This window comes from Eptatretus burgeri, chromosome 17, assembly GCF_056783735.1.
Source record: "Eptatretus burgeri isolate ZD-2024b chromosome 17, Ebu_testis_v1, whole genome shotgun sequence".
Classification (NCBI taxonomy): Eukaryota; Metazoa; Chordata; class Myxini; order Myxiniformes; family Myxinidae; genus Eptatretus; species Eptatretus burgeri.
In genome coordinates, this window is record NC_140977.1 from 7987222 (window position 1) to 8008312 (window position 21091).

Here is a 21091-nt window from a genome sequence, read left to right on the forward strand (position 1 = left end):
AGCAATAACAAGTAGAAAGAGCAATCAGAGATTGCAGACCCTCGCCAGAACTTGTTTTTGTGTGGTGTTTGTGTCCTGGTGTTAGGTAATTAATAAGAGACATAACTTGAACTGCCACTGCTGGCAGTGATGACCGGATACCAAGACGTCCCGCTTTGTTCGGACACCTGACCCTGACCCATGATGTTTTTCATTATTCAATTGAATTTAGAATGAGATTAAAATAAATTCAATTCAAATCAAATGATAGACCAAATAGGTGCAATCCTGCATTGCAGTAATCAGAAGGAACCCAAACAAGGAAAAAGCAAATATGAAGTCATCAGGAGGAACCTGGATAGGATTCACATTTCAGCTGATACTCTACCCTCAAACCCATTCAGGCACAACCAAGTGAGCCTTTTTCAATAAATGAATAAATAAATAAATAAATAATCAATTTTTTTTTTTCAAAAATAACCCAGATCAAATTTTGTAAATTATTTTGGCTGCCAGACCATGTGTCCGATCAAGTTGAAATTTCAAACATGTGTTCCCCATCACGACAAGATCACAATTGTGAAGTTTCATGTCGAACGATTAAGCGGTTCCAGAGAAAACAATATTTAATATTTTTCTTCAATCCAATATGGCTGCCAAACCACGTGACCTATCGATTATTCCTAAACAAACTTTTACACACAAGGCTTGAGGAACATTCGTATGTAGTTTCCCCTTGATGTGTTTCACCGCTTCAGAGAAGATGATTTTTGAAGGTTTTTTTTTTTGAAAAAACAACAATGTCTGCCGAATCACATGATCAATGATGTCAAATATTTTTTCTGTGGACCGTTTTATGCCGAGATGACCCTCAATCTTTCATACCGATCAGATGTAGCATTCTACATATGCAATCATGACGTCATAATGAAGGCACCAATGATGTCATAAAAAATAAAAAATAAATTAAAAAAACACATGCCACTTGCCATGTGCCAAGTTTCAATTTTTTTCCCAGTGCGGTTTCAGAGATACAGAGGTCCAAATTTTTCCCGTTTTTCCAACATGGCTGCCAGACCATGTGACCCATGACATCATAATTATCGTGAAATCATTCTGCAGGAATAGTCGCACCTATGGTGAAAATTTTGTCTTAATCTGACAAACGGTTGCAGAGAAAAACACGAAAGTTCTGTGCGGACAAACAAAGACAGAGACAGAGACAGACAAACAAACCCAAATGCAATACCCTCTCCTTCAGTGAGGGTCATAAAAATAGAGATAATATTTTTTGCAAGTTTACTTTGTTATATTTCCTGGTTTCTTGACAGCTCACTGACAGAAAGTTAAAGAAATCAGTAAATCGACATTTTTTAAGCAAAAAATTTATATTCAGCAAATACTCCGACACTAGATGCAACTTTGCATCGAAAAAAAGGAAACAAATAAATAAAAAACAGAAAAATGTAAATTATACCCGTGTTATGCTAAGTCGCATAGATTTTTGTCCGTGCACAATTAGTGCCCTTGGATTATTATCCCCGGCTCACAACGAGCCTTTGCTAAAAAAATAAAAAAATAAAAAAAAATCAGTTTCGATCATTTGCCACGGCCTGGTTAAACAAGGAGTCACTATTGATCATCACCTTTTTACTCCTACTAAGGCTACTACTTATACAGGTGGTACCCCCCCATCCCCCTTCCCCCCAACAACCACTCTATCTCCAGACTTATTCTCTTAATCTCCTTCTGGATTATAGTCACTGTCACGAGATTTCACAATGGAGAGTCGGGAGTTGATGACCATGAACAATCATACGACGGTAAAAACAAACACTTTTCACACCATTTTTGTTTTGTTCATGGAAACTCAGCAGTTATTCTCGTCTCATCGTTTACATTTTTCGTAAACTTATAATGCATCCCTCCACTATATATCTTTATTCCCTCTGTTTATCAACATATTCAATTAAACTGTGAAATGCCCAGATGTATGAGGAGATGTAATTTCAAAGCCTACTTTCTCTTTTTATATTGTTACGGTTGTGGGGGTAGATGGAGGAATTTCATAGGAAAGTTGGGATTAAATAGAGTTGTTTGGTCCGTAGACATGTAGGAGACATCTCAATGTAATTAAGAAGGGAAGCTGTGAGCTTAAGTGTTAAGTGTCACCAAATGGGGGGGGGGGTGCTAATTAGATAGGGGTGAAGGATAAGTTCTCCCAGTGTGTGATTGCCCCCTGTGACCTAGTCCTACATTTTTGCATTGACAAGTCACCCAGGAAGAAGTGCGTTTTTATAACAAACACAACGATAACAAGCGAGCCAGGTGTGCCGAGCAGGTGGAAGCCCCACCTTCCTGGGTTTCGTACAAGCAAGCCACACCCAGGAGGTGGAACTGTTGTTCGGTGTGACGTCAGGAGAGATAGAGAAGTGAGGAGGTGAGTGGCTTTTTTTTTGAACGAGTTGGGAGTGAGGGACGCACACGGTCGAGAGAGAACGTAGCTAGAAGATGGCTTGTAAGAACAGGGCTTTACAGCTGGCTTTCCTTTGAAGCATGAAGAAGACTGCACGATTCTCGTATTCGTGCTGAAGAGAGTTGGCTCAAATACTGAGCAAGACGCTTGCAGTTGGCTCTTGGTTGAGTCATGAGAGATAGACCCCGAGCCTCGTGGATGTCACCAAAGGGGACGGCGCCATTCTGAGAGCAGCGGGTCGGTGAGGACGATCAATGCACGAAGAGGCCAGCGGGGGTCTCTGAGCCTTGGTGTTGAGTACCACTCAGAAATTGCCTGATGTACGTTTTTCCCGCTGCGAGAGAGCGGCTTGGCGCCATTTTTTGGGCGCGTCTACACGTGTAGGATGAAGAAGTGACTCGATTCCAAGTTCCATAAAGAACATCTCTGGACCATGCGAAGTGCCAGATATAAAGGAAGGATTTTCTTTTATTTCGTTTTCCCTTGTCTGTATTTAAGTCTGTGTGTAGAGGTGCTTCGACTTTAGGTTTAATTTATCTCACGATTATTGTTATTATATCTGTATTATTGTTCCTTGTAAATATTTGTCTATTTTAATTCAATCCCCAGTTAATTTTAAGTTGATGTGTCTGTGGATTTATCATGGGGTTTGAGTATAAACCCCCCTGTGCTATGCTCCATCTGTGCCTCCGTCGTTCTGCCAGTGCCGTTGCCCTGTCTCTCCCATGCGGGTTATAATCTCCAAGGATCAATGTATCCGCCTCTGAAGGAAAATCGCTCAGCTATCCACATTGGCAGTATCGACCGCCATTCACCACAAATTGGATTGGGGGTATTAACCTTAACCGCCAGCTCCGCAACATTTACATATCTTTATTCCCTCATTGTTTATCAACATAATCAATTATCAATTAAACTGTGAAATGCCCAGACGTAGGAAGAGGTGTAATTACAATGCCTATTTTCTCTTTGTCTCATTATTTATATTGTGTTGTACAATGGGAGTGTCCATCATGCATGACAACGTTGTTGATCGATGCATTTTACCTATTTATATATACGTAATCTACCTGCTTCCGTCACAGCCACCGATATTTACATTGAAAATCTCAATCAAATATTGTGATGCTTCAATGTGCTGAGGGTGAATCCATTATGAACTAGAGGGGAACTCGGTGGAGTGTCTACCTTCACCACGCAATGCCTGGTCCAGTAGAACATATCGGGCCCAATAAATTTTTGATATATCACACTATATATCGTTTTTGACCTTATGGTGAGGAACATCCATCCCTCAATGGTGAGGAATAACTTAACATAACCTCTTTCCACCTTCGGTGGCGGAGGTAATGAGCTGGGTCATTCTTGGCCTTCGGTCACAATGTGCCCTGTGGCCTTGAGACAAGTCCAACAGCATCTCACAACCTCCTGTGCAATGTACATGCACACATGACTGTCTGGAACTAAAACAAGCAGAATGTTGTTGTGGTTCACACCTTTCTCTTGATATATTGAATCATCTTCAAACTCAGATTCCACCTTCACCTTCACAATCAAATCTGAAACGAAAAACATCACATTAAACTTACTTGAGATTTTTCAACTTCTCAAGCTTATTGGGAACCTGTAATACAAATTGCACGCACGCGCATATGACCCCTCCCAGTGGACGAGGTTTCACCTCTCCCTCCTGGAAGTGGAGGGGGAGCAGGGATGGTTCGCCAATCTCTTTGGGTACTTCTTCCTTCCCTCTCTCTCATTTTAATGAGGTACAGTGAAGAATAGACATTATGGACTGGGTCTGGTGCCAAGGATATATCATTTTCATCAATGGCTGCTGGGTGTTGATCTTTGCAGGTCTCACAGCAGGACATGGCCAGCGAATAATAGTCAATTCCACCACCCTGGGGATTGCAAAGTCCACTTCGCATTGCAACATCATGCCTGGTGGCTCATGTAAACCGCTGTTCTCACTGGCCACATAACCACCGCATGACAGATGAAGGGGGCTTATTTGTATCCTATCAGTGGTATAGAAAACGTAAACTGTTCAACCTGGCGCGTGTGCCATTCTACAATAATTGAATGCACATCAGCAAATCTAACAGCTTGCACAGATCTGCGAAGGAGAAAGGAGAAGTTGAAAGGAGCTACAAAAACAACTTGATGAGGACACCCTCCAATTTATGTCTCTCGAGACCCCCCCCCCTCCCCTTTATTAGAGCGCAGACAGGAACTCCTCACACAGTTTGGAACAACTCTTCAAATCAGAGCGTCATCGTAAAATGCTGCCTCCTTTCCGTCAATCTCAATCTCGTTCCTGCCTCCAACTAAGAAACTTAAATTTGGACCTTCCCCATTGTAGAAAAGAAAAACAGCGTCGGAAAAAAAAGGTCAACCATTCCCCCCTCACTGCTCTATTGAACTCGTTATCATGGGAACGTAATTAGCCCCCAGAGGACTTCGTCCAAAACGGGGGCTTATGGATTTGGTCTAGATTTTCGTGCCCATGCGTCTGCAACCATATCTCGGACATGTATGGACCAATTTTATTCGAACTTGGCACAAAGACAACACATGATGGTATACATCATCACATCATTTTGTTTTGCGATGTGATCAAAGATGGCCAACTGGCAGCCATTTTAGTTGTAAAAAAAACCCCTGGTGTCGAACACATCTTCAACCATTTCTCGGACATGCAATTACCGGTGTCGTTCAAACTTGGCACAAAGATAATGAATGTTGGCTTATGTATGGCCGTCATTTCTTTTCGAGGTCAGATCCAAAATGGCCGACTGGCGGCCATTTTGTTCTTTAAATGTGTCCCCAACTATTTCTCAGATGTGCATCGTCCGATTTTGGTCAAGCTTGACACAGGCACAGTACACGATGGGATTCACGTGCACCTCATTTTATTTTGTGATCTGATCAAAGATGGCTGACTGGTAGACCGGCGGCCATTTTAGTTGTACGATACATATGGGATAGCTCTTCAACTCCATACAGCAAAATTACTGAAACAACAGGGTCCATGACATTTTATGTCCTTTTTCACTTGTTCCACAGCATATTGGTCGCCATTTTTTGCATAATCTTGTAATTCTAAATGTGCTGTAGTTCATGTAATTGTTGTAAGACCACAATCTTTTATTTTTATCTTTGATGATGATTTTGATGCAATGATTACTGTTATTTTATACTTTACAATGTAACCCCATATGAATTTTAGTGTACCTTACAATCTAAAACAAATTTCAGTCTTGGGACTGTCTTGTTTGGTGTTTTTACATGAAGAAACCAAAGTGTTGTTGTTGTTATTAGTATACGACGTTATCATGCATCACACTAAGCCTGGTGATGGCTTAACGGTCAACGTGGCTGCTTTAAGGTCTGAGGGTCTTGAGTTCAAGCCCCTGTCGAACTGTTGAATTCACATCAGAGGGGTCGACACATCCTGTCATCCTTCCAAGGTCGGTGAAACGAGTACCAGATTACTAATGGGGGAATCGCATCAGCAGCACAGCAGCACCCCCAGAAAATGATGCAGCCAAGCAGCCACAGGCTGCACACTAATAAATAAGTCAATGTGTCAGACTGTTCACAGAAATATTATTTGGAGGAAAGTGACCAGACTGTTGACAGGAGTCAATCTGTGGCCTGCATAGATGTTACATTGTTTATAAAATCTTCTGAAAGTCCAAGAAGAGCCGTGACAAAAGCTGGTGATTAATGCCGCAAAAGGTCCGACTTGGAAGGGTCCTATGGAATAACATGCTAATTGGTCGCTTTATCCATACTACAGGATAAAGTACCATACTACATACATTTATCCATTATCCATACTATCATACTCTGACCAAGGATCTGAGACGGAGACTTAATTCCTTTGGTACCAGGTCTCTTCGGAGAATCCTTAGCTATCACTGGTCGGATTTTGTGTCCAACGAGCGGTTGCTGAGAGAGATTCGGATGAGATTTGTTACCTGCATAGTCTGTGAGCGTCAGTTGCGGCTGTATGGACATGTGGCTCGTTTTCCTGATGCTGATCCTGCTCACCAGATTCTCTCAGCGAGGGAGTCTCATGAGTGGAGGAGGCCAGTGGGCCGACCACGTGCCTCGTGGTTGCAGCAGGTTGACCATCATCTCAAGGAGATGGGGATGGGCCTGGCATCTGCCTGGGGGATGGCCAGACGGAGGCCCCTGGAGTACCGGCGGAAAGTGGACGCAGCGACGCGCTGTTCTGGCACATGCTCCCATACCTGACCATACTACCAGAGTAAATGTGGCGATTCGGCAACATTCTTGTCGACAGAGCAGCTGCATCCATCCATCCATATATCTCTTTCCCTCTCTCTGCTGGGGAAAGGGTTAGAAAAGGTACCCTAAAAATTGGTTGCTCTACTTATCTCGGTCAGCAAACTGTGGGTGACGGGTTATCCCTCTCCATCAGCGGTTGAACACATCGAAAAAAATCTCATAATTGCTACTTTGAATAGACACACACATAGTAATTAGCGTACAATCAATTGAAGAACGGCACTGATCGGATTTGAATTAGAAAGATACTCCACTGATAAAGAGGCTCTGTGTGAAACTCAGCTTGCAGACAGTGGCATTTTACCGAGGACACTTCTGGCTTCACCGACTTTTGGAGTGGGCAGCCAGCAGCCGACAAACGTCAACATGGGGTTGCCCTGGTTGTGAGAACATCGATCGCCAACAAAGTCCCTGCCTTTCCCCAGACAGTAAACGTGCAACTACACATCACGCTCAGACTCTCAGCCAGCATAAAACGATATCTCGCCATCATTGGTGCGTATGCCCCTACAATGACAAACGAGGAGTCGACGACAGATACATTTTATGCTGATCTGAGTACAGTAGCTTGATCAACAAAACAACAAAGGAGGACAAACTGTCCATAAAATGATGAACCGAAGCACAAGGGCTGCAAGAATAGCATTTGCTGAGGCCTGAAAACAACTGCAACAGAGGACGAAGCAGCTCAAAAATGATTGGCTCAGTGACAAAGCACGACAAATTCAGAAATACGCGGATACCCATGACGTCAAAAATTTCTCTCAAGCAGTTACGGAATTGTATGGTCCATCGAACCGAGGTACTGCCCCCCCTCTTTTGTCAGTTGATGGACAACTGCTTTTGACAGACCGGACATCTATTCAGAAACATTGGGACGAACATTTCAAGGAGCTATTGAACTGGCCATCTACCGTTGAGCAAAGCATCATAAATGCCATGGAACAAAAGCGCATCGTGCACCATCTTGCACAGCCACCAACCAAGGATGAAATCTTAAAAGCCATGAACAGATTCCAAAATGGCAAAGCCCCAGGAGAAGATGGCATCCCGGCAGAAGTCTTCAAACACGGTGGTCAATCAAACGCTGTTGGATCGGTTGTATTAGGTATTCGGGCAAACGTAGCAAAATGAGGATGGTTCAGATCAACAAAGACGTGTAAATTGGTACCACCTACAAATGTAAAGGCAATCCGTCGGATTGCGGAAACCACCGTGTTAGCCATCACAGCCATCTCCATGTTAGCCATCACAGCCAAGATTTTGACCAAGGTGATGCAGTCGCGCCTTGTGGGCGCTATTGTCAAAAACGTATTGTCTGAATCGTATCGTGACTTCAGAAGTTAACGTGGAGCAATCGACATGGTGTTTCCGGCCAGGCAGCTCCAAGAAAAATGTATCAAGCAAAATGTCGGTCCATACACAGTATTTGTTGATCGAACAACAGCTTTCGACACCGTGTCTTGAGAAGGCCTTTGGAAAATCCTGATGAAGCAGGGAGTCCCAGACAATTTCTCAATGTACTGATACAACTACATGATGGCATGCACGGGCATGTGCGCAGATGGATAGCTCTAACGCTTCCCTATAATGACTGGTGTGAAGCAAGGCTGTGTGATTCCCCAATTCTGTTCATTTTGATCTTTGCAGCGATACTAAATGAGGCCTTGCGCAATTGTGGTGATGGAATTTACATGAAGTTTAAAACAGATGGCGGTATTTTCACTATTTCAAGGATTCGTGCAAAAACTAAAGTCTACCAATAACTAATCCGTGACGACCTGTTCGCCGATGACTGTGGCCTATGCTTCAGTCACTCATGGACAGTTTTTCCACTGCAGTGAAACACTTTGGACTCAATATTAGCATCAAAAAGGCTGAGGTTTTGTATCAGCCACCACCTAGTTCGGAGCGTGTTGAGCCATGCATCTTCGTGGATGGTCAACAACTGAAGAATACAGATGCTTACACCCATCGAGGGAGTGTTTTGTGTGATGATGGTCAATTAGATTGGGAAAGCTCAAGTCGTCTAGCAAAGGCTAGTATATCCTTTGGCCGTCTCTACCACCGAGTCTAGAACAGTCACGACATTAAAGAGCAGGTTGCGGGTCACCAAACATGTTCTGAAAATTTATCAATATGATTATATGTGCAATAAATACTTCGATGCAAACTATTGTGGTTGCCTAACTATTGGGATAATTAATGAAATTTAACTCCGAAGTTGTTATTTCTCGAGGCTGTTGAAAAAAAACCAGCCGCGTGCCATATATGGATGGTGACGTCACGTTCTCCAAAACAAAGCGGATGCTCACTCGCTCATTGAAGAAGTATCGAGTTCAGCGGGCCATTCTTTCGCTTTTTTTGAGCTTGCAACTGTCTATATTATCCTTTTTATTTTGAATTATTGCAGAACAAAGTTATTTGGATATTTGTACATCATGCCTCGTATGTGTGTCATCATGTTTTGCGAAAATGGCTGGAAAACGGGTAATCACTCCCACCGATTCCCAAAGGAATCAAACATTCGCCGGCAGTGGATAAGATTTGAACAAACAAAACGGGCGAATTTTCCCCCAAAGAAAATGGGTAAAGAGGACCCTTTGGATAGACTTGTCATTTGTGGTGACCATTTCACAGCCGAGGATTATGAAGGCATAAACACATCAGATCACGACTCTGTGAATATGAGTTGTTGGTTGACAAGTTCTCCAGATACTGCTCCGTCACAGAATCAATTGTTGAGTTTAAGTGAGAAAACCTTGAAATGTATTTTTAAAGAGTACATGGAAAAACACATAAATAAACTTTCTGAAAAACACAAACATGAAAAAATTTCTCAACAAATCAACTTATTGTTGATTAAATTACTTTTTTAACAGCATCAGCAAAATGGGCTATTTCATTTCAATTGTAAAAAATTGATCAATTTTCCACTTTTTTTTCTAAACTTGGTAGAATATTCCCCAATGAGGATAAACATGTTTTGTTATTTATATGCCACAACAGTCTCTTGAAAGTTGGGGTTTGTTCTAACTGTTCACCTTTGCTGGGGTCAAGCTCAGCTGTCAGAAAAACTTCAACGCCAAGGCTGTTTATTGATTCATTACACTGGTCAACAACAAATTTGTTGTCTGCATTTTTTAAGCTGATTTAGGACGAATCTGATGCGCTGAATCCAAAACTCACATTAGTTTTGTTCAATCAGGTCAAGTTTTTGAGATATGGCCACATGTCGTTTTTTACATTTTTGTTCACATGTACGCATGTGTGAAGCATTTTAGAAGAAGTTGGTGGGGGTAAAATGTCATGTCAAATAATTGTTTTGATTGGAAATAATTATTTTAATGACAAGAAGTATTCAGGTACGATAGTTCTGGGTGATTATGTCGAAAAGGGATCAGTTTGAAGTCATAAAACCTCAAAATCTTCCAAAAATTGGTGAGGCAAAGCATAAAGTTCGTGGATCAAAACTAAAGTTAATGGGGCAGATTTTGTAATAATGTGATACAAAAAAGTTGTATTTCTTGAAATAACGAACTCTGAAGAATGTACAATACCTACATGCGCCAATTTATGACATGCGCTTCTGCTCAAGCTTGGAGTGCCACAGTACGAACCCAAAGATTGGAGACTGTTCATTGACAGCAGCAAGCGATCACTGAAATGTGTTCTGCTACACAACGGCAACCAGTTTGCCTCTGTACCCATCGCTCACTCGACTACACTGAAGGAGAAGTATGAAGCGGTGAAGTACGTGCTGGAGAAAATTGGTTATGATCAGCATAAGTGGTTTATTTGTGTTGACCTGAAGATGGTGAACTTTTTGTTGGGACAACAGTCTGGCTTCACCAAGTACCCATGTTTTCTGTGCATGTGGGATAGTAGGGACCGTGCTCAGCATTACACGAAGAAGGACTGGCCTGTGCGGGAGGAATTGGTGCCATGCAAAGAAAGGAACGTCATCAACGACCCTCTGGTGGACAGAGACAGAATACTCTTCCCACCGCTGCACATCAAGCTCGGCTTAATCAAGCAGTTCACCAAGGCTCTGGACAAAGATGGTGACTGCTTCACTTACTTGTGCCAGGCTTTTCCAGGAGTGACCATGGAGAAGTTGAAAGCTGGCATCTTTGATGGTTCTCAGATCCGTCAGCTCATCAGAGATCCAGAGTTCAAAAACTCAATGAACGAAGTGGAACTGGAAGCGTGGAAGACATTTGTTTCGGTAGTGGAGAACTTTCTTGGCAACAATAAGGCCAGAAACTACGCAGAACTTGTCAACAACATGCTGACTGCTTTCAGAAACCTGGGCTGCAACATGAGCATCAAGATGTACTACCTATTTTCACATATGAACCGGTTTCCTGAGAACCTGGGTTCAATGAGTGACGAGCAGGGGGAGAGATTCCATCAGGACATGAAGGAGATGGAGACCAGGTATCAGGGTCGCTGGGACGCAGTCATGATGGCTGACTACTGTTGGAATCTGAAGAGAGACCTCCCTGCCGCTGAACATTCCAGGAGTTCGAAGAAACGGAAGTTCAAGCCCTGAAGTTTGAACAGTGGTGACGCAACATGCAATTTACTTGTACTTACCTTTATCAATGCCCACCATTCAGATGAGAGTAATCGATGTTTCTATCATGTAATCAATAAATGTTGTTGGCAAAACATTTTTTTTTCTTAAAAACATGTTTAGGATGATATGTGTTGACAAAAATCAGCTGATAATGCCACAAAAATGTAATTGATTTTGTCACAAGATCTGATTTTTTTCAAATCAACTTAGCACAAAAACCTGACCTGATGGAGAGAAACGGATGCCATTTCCTGATTCAGCAGTGCCAGAATACCCTAATTCACTTGTAGAAATCTAGACAACATTCAGAAAGTAAAAAATTGTTGACCAGTGTTATTTATCCATTATTGATTCATTCTATTTCTGACTCTTGAGTGACTCGAGGGTTAAAAATTATTATATCAAGTCACAGACGAATCAAGCTTTACATTATTTTATGCATCGAACAAGAAAATGAAAATCTACAAACCAATCTGTCTTGTGGAGTCTGTCAGTGTGAACTGCCGGGCAGTCATTCCTGCCACTTGTACACGAAATAGGCCGTTTTCTGGCACTTGCAAGTAGCTCAAATTTATATGGCTCAGGGCCAGAAACTCCATAGTATTGTTAAGGCTGTGGAAATTCGCAGACCACCATAAAGGACCTGAGATCAGTTATGACGATAAGTAATTGTGTAGTTAGATTTCCCTACCGTTGTTTAGAGGGAATTTCCGTGTTCACAGGGCTATGATCCTTTGAGTTAGCCGTTTTTCTTTTCTCTATCAGTATTTTGGACCAATCTTCCCCCAACAACCAAATCGCCACCACCAACATCATTCCCAAACAACTACAACTCAAACACCACCACCTTCCCCTCTTTACTTCCCCAACTCCACCCCGCAAACATCGCTTCACCGCCATTTTCAAACAACTCCCGCCAGCAACCAAATCGCCACCACCAACACCCTTCCCAAACCACCGCAGCAAACTCCCACCACCTCCGCCTTTCTTCCACACGTCGTGCCATGGGCTGTGAATGCATTCCTTTCACCTCGAAAAGCGGATCAAGAATGCTTCACGCCCCCTTTTCATCCATCCAATGGCTGAGCATCAGGTGGTATAGCCCCGCCTCCGAACCCGCTGTGATCCACAAATTTGCATATGCGCCCCTCCCCCCGGCCTATATAAGCGCGAGCACAACGCAGCTCACGCGGAGAGTGGCAGTCAAGTGGGAGCAGTGGAGTGGCGGCAGTCAAGTGTGTTGGTCGCGGCAGTCAAGTGGGAGCAGTGGAGTGGCAGCAGCAGTGTCGGCAATCAAGAGAGAGTCAAGTGGGAGGAGTGGAGTGGCAGCAGCAGTGCGTCGGGAGTCAAGTGTGTCGGTCGCGGCAGTCAAGTCTGGAGTCGGTGGAGTGGCAGTCTGGAGAAGCGGGAGACGGGGCAGTCAAGTCTGCAGTGTGTCGGCGGGGCAGTCAAGTCGAGTGCAGTGTCGGCGGAGCAGTCAAGTCGAGTGCAGTGTCGGCGGGGCAGTCAAGTCGAGTGCAGTGTCGGCGGGGCAGTCAAGTCGAGTGCAGTGTCGGCGGGGCAGTCAAGTCGAGTGCAGTGTCGGCGGGGCAGTCAAGTCGAGTGCAGTGTCGGCGGGGCAGTCAAGTCGAGTGCAGTGTCGGCGGGGCAGTCAAGTCGAGTGCAGTGTCGGCGGGGCAGTCAAGTCGAGTGCAGTGTCGGCGGGGCAGTCAAGTCGAGTGCAGTGTCGGCGGGGCAGTCAAGTCGAGTGCAGTGTCGGCGGGGCAGTCAAGTCGATTGCAGTGTCGGCGGGGCAGTCAAGTCGAGTGCAGTGTCGGCGGGGCAGTCAAGTCGAGTGCAGTGTCGGCGGGGCAGTCAAGTCGTGTGCAGTGTCGGAGGGTCAGTCAAGTCGAGTGCAGTGTCGGCGGGGCAGTCAAGTCGGGAGACGGAGCTCGAAGCCGACGGGAAAGGCAGACGGGGAGTGCCGGAGAGAGCTCACCGACCACGCCAGGGGTACGAAGCCAGGCGCAGCTGCGCTGACATCGCGGCTTGCCCGCCATCGCACCACGAGGGCGCAGGTAAGACCCTTCGGTCTCGTGGACCTGGCCGCTCATCCAGGTTCCACGCACATTAGGCCCACGGGCCCAGTCTGACTCCCTTGTCTATGAGGGGGTCTTTTCTTGCTTTTTCTTTGAATGCGTGTTGTGGCGCCGAGTCCCGTAAGTAAAACCGTATAAGTGACTGTACATAACTGCTTATCGACGGTCGTAGCACCTTTTGCTTTGCTTTTGTTCTGTATACGTGCATGTTAGTGTTTTGCATTCCTGACTGCATATGTGCTTGTATAATAAATGTATCCGTGTGCAATAAATGTGCTTGTCGAACTGTTCCCCGTCTCGTTGCATCCTTTCCCTTGTTTGAAAGTTCCATCTTGCATCACGGAACGAATTGGTAGAGGGGTGTAAGCACCCGGTAAATAATCACGTCCGTCGAGGCCGGCGATAACACCGCTCGGTTATCACTGAAGCACGGAACGGACCGCTTAATCGGTTCGTGTCCTAGGCCGGCCAGCGGCGAGGTACGATCGCCCGGTTAACTACCGGCGCAGGTACTTAGGTAGGTCGAGTTTGGCGAACAACCCTATCCTACGCGGGTGGCCGATTGGCATGATTGTGGTGGGGTCGAAAGACCCACCCGTTACTAGCTCCTGGCGGTAGTTCCAAGGAGGGTCACGACTGAATTGTCCGTTCCGGTGGGCGACGCGGTCGCGATTCGAGTTGCGTGGCCGATCGCACGCCGGGCGGACTGAAATTCGTAACAGTATAAATTCCTATCATCCTCTGACTCGTCCTCTGCAATATCGGAATGAAAACACAATTTCATCGCCGCTGAAATCACTCTCCAGTTCGCATCTCGCCATTGTTCACACGCTGTTTCCGAATGTTCACGAAGTTTTCGGAGAACGTGACGTCATAGCATCTTCGGTAAATCTCAGTCTGTTTTTCGATCACTGACAAAAGTTTTGACTCAAAAGTCAATTTTAGCATATTTTGAGTTTCAAATGTAAGAACATAATTGCCCAACGATTATTAATGCGATTACAACCTTCGAATCACGCGAAGTCATCAGCAACCCAAAACCTGCTCTTTAAAATGATTACTAAATTAGCAATCTGTGTACATTGCTGTATGGTGCAGAGTGCTGGACAACCGAAAGTCCCACATCAATGATGTTTGTGGAAATGCTGCACATTACATGGAAGGAAAGAGTTTACAACCTGGAAGTGTCAATTAAGCTGGCTGTGTATCAGTGGAGATGTCATAAAAAAAAACAACTGCAATGTGTTGATCACCTCTTAAGAATGAGTGACTTAAGGATCCCGAAACAGTTATTTTATGGGGAACTGGCCATGGGCAAACGTGGCATTGGGAAACCAAGAAAGTGTGATAAGGATCGTCTAAATTCTATGCAAAAGAGCTGTGATGTTGACCGTGAAAGTGAGAACACCAAACCGCAGATTGCCCGTGTTGGAGAAGAATCGTCAACAAAGGAGTCACAAAATATGAGAAGGTGAGAAGTGAGCGTATCCACCAGGCCTGCTTGAGTAAGAATCCAGACCAAGCGGCATCGACCAGATTCCAGTGCGACATGTGCGGGAGACAGTGTGTAACAGCGGCTGGCCTCGCTGTGCATTCTCATGCTCGCCACAGGACGTCCGAATCCAACAGTCTTCATCGGACTCGACGTGACTTCCATCATCATCATATCAGTCATCTCTACTAATTTCGGATTCTCCAACAAATCAGTTCTTATACAATCAAAAACTATTCCAAGGACTGGAGACTAAAATCCTTTGTGGATTCTGAATCGGGACTGTTCATCTCTTTCGCTTCTCCTGTGGGTTTTATGTAGTCTCGATAGCATCAAGCATCATAACGTAAACGGCACTCATGAGAGCGCACACATCCCACATATGCATCCAGACCTTAACCAAAATCTATTCAATTCTTCATCACACACCCAACATGTCCACAAAATTTCGTCCAAAATCCATCCATAACCTTTTAAGACATCCTGCTCACAGACAGAAAGACGGGTAGACAAACAGACAGGGATTAAAAAAATATCCTCTGTCCACCGTTGGTGGCGGTGGTGGAGGTCATCAGCATTAACATCGCACCAATCCAAAACACTGCCCAACAAGCACTCTTAAAGACTGTCGTTTGACCGAGATTTACCAGAAACTTCAGTGAGCAAAACAATCAAACACAGCGTTCTGATTTTATCATATAGAACAACTAAAAATAAATATAACATGAAGATTGTTATCGTTCAAACCTTTGTCGAGTGAGGAGGACTGGTCCAGGAACTCGGACTCCACCTTCACAACCACAATATAATTTGAAAATAAAACATCACACACAAACTCAATTTTTAGGGACATTTCTAACTTGTTACAAAACAAACTCGTTTTTCTGAAAAATATTTAATTGAAAAACATTTGAAAAAGTGAATCCGATGATCTGTCCCTGTTGATCAATGCTTGTTAAAACTCGTACTTCACATGACCTTTAAACTTTATTTACTGTTCATACATTATTAACACAAAACTGATTGATCGGTTAAAACAAAGACCAATGTTCAAACAAAGATAAACAATGGAAGAGTACAAGATGTGTTGTGTGATGTTTGGTTATGGTAGTCTGGAGCCACAGTTAATACTTGTATTGTGTACATCATCACATGCATATTGGAAACCTGGAATACAAGGTGGAATGTATTATTGGAAATGTGTGGAATATTCTAACATCAGGAGTTGTAGTAGACTTTATCCTTTAAAATATAAGGGTCTGTTCTTTTGAACATACGAGTCCCCTTGGTTATGGCAAATTTTGATCCTTGGGGGAGGGGGGGTGGGGGGTTACAAAATCTTTGACCCTGGCCTTTTTTGACACAGATCAAATTTGAATTTTTTGCAGATCACAGATCACGAATTAAATCAGTTTGAATCACAAATCACGGAAACAAAATAGCTTAAACCACGATCAGGGGATTGTGTTGAGTTCCGAATCACGGGAATACAAACAACCAAATGGCAAATCAGCACAGAAATATTTAAAATTGGGCCAAATCACGGCTCACAGAAAAACTCTTGCTAGCTCCTACGAAATAACTCTTGACATCGTCTAAAACAGCAACATCTACTCTCTTCTGCATATATTTACTGCTCTTTCTCACATGTAAGCAACTGCACGGGTTCAGGATCTGGTTTTGGTAAAACGGCACAGAATGCTGTCACTCAAATCCGTTGGAAAACTCGAAAACCCACGGCGAACACCCACCCCGTTCGTTGTAGGATCCGGCAACGCACCTTGTTCCTTGATGTTCTATTCTTCCTGCACATCCTTTTTGCCAGGTGGCGCCATGAATAGATACACAGCGGTAGGTGCTGCCGCTAGGCGAGTAGATGTTTAGCAGCGTCATCGTGGTTGGCGTCTCGCAATACAATATATTAGCGCGATTAAAAATACCGTATTTTCCTCGCATCTTCATGTCTGTCAAAAAACCAGTGTCAAGGTGCACAACTACAGCTCAACCTATCCATTGAGGTGTTTTTCGCCCCCCCCCCCTGCTTTCCCATTTTCACGCCACTGTCCACACAAAATTCATCAATTAATTATATACAGAGTCCGGGGGACTCAATTATAACAACACTTTTCCACTGCACACAAGACTGCATTGTTACCCTCGCTGAAGGAGAGGGTATTGCATTTGGGTACGTCTGTCTGTCTGTCCGCGCAGAACTTTCATGTTTTTCTCCGCAACCGCTTGTCGGATTGAGATAAAATTTTCACCATTGGTGCAACTACTCATGCGGAATTATTTAGTCAAAATTATGATGTCATAGTTCACGTGGTGTGGCAGCCATATTGGAAAAAAAAGGAAAAAGTTTGGACCTCTGTATCTCTGAAACCACACCAAGGAAAAGATTGAAACTTGGCACAGGGCACGTACTCCTCATGTGGAATGTGTAATTTCTTATGACATCATAGGTGCTTTCTTTATGACATCATAATTGCATATGCAGAACGCTACATCTGATCAGTATGAAAAATTTTGAGGGTCATCTTGAGATAAAATGCTACACAGAAAATTTTTTTTTTATTAAATCATCACTCGCATGATAAGTGAGTACGTCATCACCCCCCCACCCCCCCAAAAAACCCCCAAATATCTATCAAGTGGCAGAACAGATCGAGGGAAAATTTTTCACATATTACCACCTATCCATGAGGAACAAAAGGTTCACACATATGACATCCAAGGTCACATGGTTTGGCAGCTATATTGGATTGAAGAAAAATATTAAATAAGGTTTTCTCTGGAACAGCTGAAATCAATCGACATAAAACTTCATAATTTATCTACACTGCATCACAACCTCAACAACCATCTCAACCACAAAGAGGAAGAAATCATCCTTTCACTCCTGGAATGTCTTTAAATACACACTTGGGGCGTAGTTAAGACTTGTTCGTATGGAGCACAAGGCTGAGGGGTGCAATTATTGCCTGAAGTCACGGCTGTGTCACTGATGCAAAGTCCTCTGCTGGTTTGAGGCAGAAATTTAGAATTTGCTCAGGGTGCGGCGATAGCTCGCCAAATCTTTATGAAGGACGCCGTGGGATCTTTAACGTTTCCCAACCGATGTTGGCACACAGGATTACCATTTAATATCCATTCAACACATTGTTGAATCACCATGCCAAGGTGTGAAACACCAGGATGACAGTTCAGGATTCAAACCCAGACTAGACAGCTTAGAGTCGAGTGTGCATACCTCGAGGCCATCCTGCCAGTCTGATATCTATAATAGTACTGTTTTACACACACACAAAAACCCCAAATGACATCAGAATATGGCTGCTGGCAAAACATACTGTGATGTCAGGCACAAGAGCAGTCAATAATGACAAACAATGATGTGACAAAGGAACAAATGTCTCAAAAGGTAAATAATGTGTCTCTGCACCCTTTGAAGCAATGACTGGTACAAGCTTCCTCCTCATTCCCAGAATAATCTGATTGACAGGATTCAAAGGTAATTTTCGCCATTCTTGGTGCAAAGCAGCCTTCCACTCTGCCAGTCTGCACAGGAGGGTCCATTTTCTTAAATCTAAAACCAAAGGAGGTCCTAAACATGCTTTATTGGAGTTAAATCACAACTTGTATTTGTTTGCAAGCAATCAGGTAATCTATATTAATATTTCGGCACGCCCCTTTCTTTGTTCCACCATCAGATTTTTGTTACTGCATGAAATGAAACAAGATTTGGCACATATACTAATGATATTATTGTCTTCCTGAAGAGGCCCCTCAAAATTCGTTTTGAAGCATTTTCACAAACTCCAACGGATTCCATTCAAATTCGGTACGATTATGGCTTTTGGTCCAACTTAGGTCATTGGCTATAAATTTTTTCCATAACACTTCCGATATTCGAAAAAAAAAAAAAAATCGATAAATCGATATCCCTTATGGGATTTTCCATTCAAATCCACTCAAGTTTAAGGCCTACGGGGGACGCAAATTTCCACTGTGCCCCGGGTGCTGTTTAACTCCGCTACGCCAAGCTGTTAGGGTTGGGGTTAGCTACTCTAACACTAACCCTAACAGCAAACACTAACCGCTATTCAGGAAATTTGCAAGAAAGCCCGAGCAACTCCAGGCATTATTACTAATATATATATATATATATATATACATATACATATACATATACATACATATATATATATACATACATATATATATATATATATACATACATACATATATATACAAACATATATATATATATATATATATATATATATATATATATATATATATATATATATATATATATATATATATATATATATATATATATATATATATATATATATATATATATATATACACAGTAGACTAGGCGTAAGTCGTCACCATCGGGACCGAGAAAAAAGTGACGACTTAGAAATGTGACGACTTGCGCGTATACGAACATTCATGATGGCTGTGGGGTGAAGGATCAAGTCGCACGTGGCCTGGACACGCATGTGTGAGAGCGGGCTATTGTGCCAAAAGGAAAACACAATCCTCGGGGCATAGGTGGGGGTTCATTGGTGAGTTGGAAAGTAGTCAAGCAAAGATGGAATTCATGAATCAGTTTATCAAAAGTAAAGATAATGAACAACTGTAAGACAACAACTTTGCCTGCTTATCACCATGATGGGATTGAACAACGAACCCCAGAGACTTTTCTGGCAGCATCAGCCAGAAAAGCACAGTCTCATCGGCATTGTACACGTCCCGAGGCTGATACCTTTCCAAGATGTCTTTCAATTTGCCATCCTTCCAGTGGTGCACCACTGCCGAATCCACGCTGCCTGATTCGCCGCACTTCTTAACCTTGCCGATTCCCCACCTCACTTTGAATCTGTCTATCCAGTGCATCAGCCAGGTCTCGGCATCATCATGCCCGAGGTCCGCAGCGAATTTACGTGCCTTCAGCAGCAACATTTCACCGTCCAACCGAATATTTGGCTGAGCCGACATTTGCCGAAACCAGATGATGAGCGCGTCATCGACATCTTCAAAGGACACACATCTCACGCGTTTCACACTTACCACCGGCCTCGCGATCTTCTCCACTTGTCCAAACATTGTGCCCTTATTCTTCAAGATGTCGTTCAATGTCTGCTGTTTGATGTCCAACTTCTCAGCTATGGCTGTTTTCTTCATCAGTGGGTTTGCCTCGCAAAACTGGATAATGCCGTATTTTTCTTGGTAGGTTTTAGTTGTAAACTTACGCTTAGTCGCCATTGTCCTGCCTGCAGTGCGATCAACGTGTGTACGCAGTTATAAATAGCCTATCACTGGCGTGTAAACCAATGAGCGAGCATCACGATTCCATGAAATCGGGATTCTCACGAGGCAGCAGTTCCATGTGACGAGTTTGGAGTGGTAATTTACTTGAGTTTCCATTACGTGGGAACGTACAACATCTGACGACTTAGACGAAGTGACGACTTAGAGATGATGACCCTTTATTCATAGGGACTTAACATGAGATAAATTCGGGACTTTTTGACGCTGCCGACTTACGCCTAGTCTACTGTATATATATATATATATATATATATATATATATATATATATATATATATATATATATATATATATATATATATATATATATATATATATATATATAGTTGCGAATTCGCGCCCGCCGGCGTGCGGACGGCCACGTCACTCGAATCGCGACGCCCACCGGACGGACAATTCAGTCATAACCCTCTCGGAACAACGCCGGGAGCTAGTCACGGGTGGGGGTTTAACCCCACCACGACCGTGCCAATTGCCTACCCGCGCAGGATAGGGTTGCTCGCCAAATTCGATCTACCGAAGCACCTGCGCAGATGGTCGACCGGTCGGTCGTACCATGCCACAGGCCGACTCCGGACACGAACTGCTTCAGCGGTCCGTTCTGTGCTACAGTGATAACCGAGCGGTGTTATCGTCGGCCTCGACGGTTCCGATTAATTACCGGGCATATTAAGCCCGCTATGAACCCTTTACGTGAAGCAGGATGGAGGGTCAATAAAGAAAAGACGAAGCGAAACGGGAAAACAGTTCACACAAAGCACATTTATTTCCAAGCACACGGAAAGTACACATATACAGCCAAACAGTCAAAATGCACATAT

At 43.5% G+C, this 21091-nt stretch overlaps 1 pseudogene across 1 annotated transcript in view; it reads right to left on the reverse strand.

Moving 5' to 3' along the window:
- LOC147009206 (uncharacterized) overlaps nt 1–21091 on the reverse strand; it is a 107146-nt pseudogene that overhangs the window by 14697 nt on the left and 71358 nt on the right. Inside the window, exon 7 of the transcript XR_015053026.1 lies at nt 3952–4014. The product of XR_015053026.1 is annotated as an uncharacterized LOC147009206 (transcript). The remainder of the gene's footprint in view (nt 1–3951; nt 4015–21091) is intronic.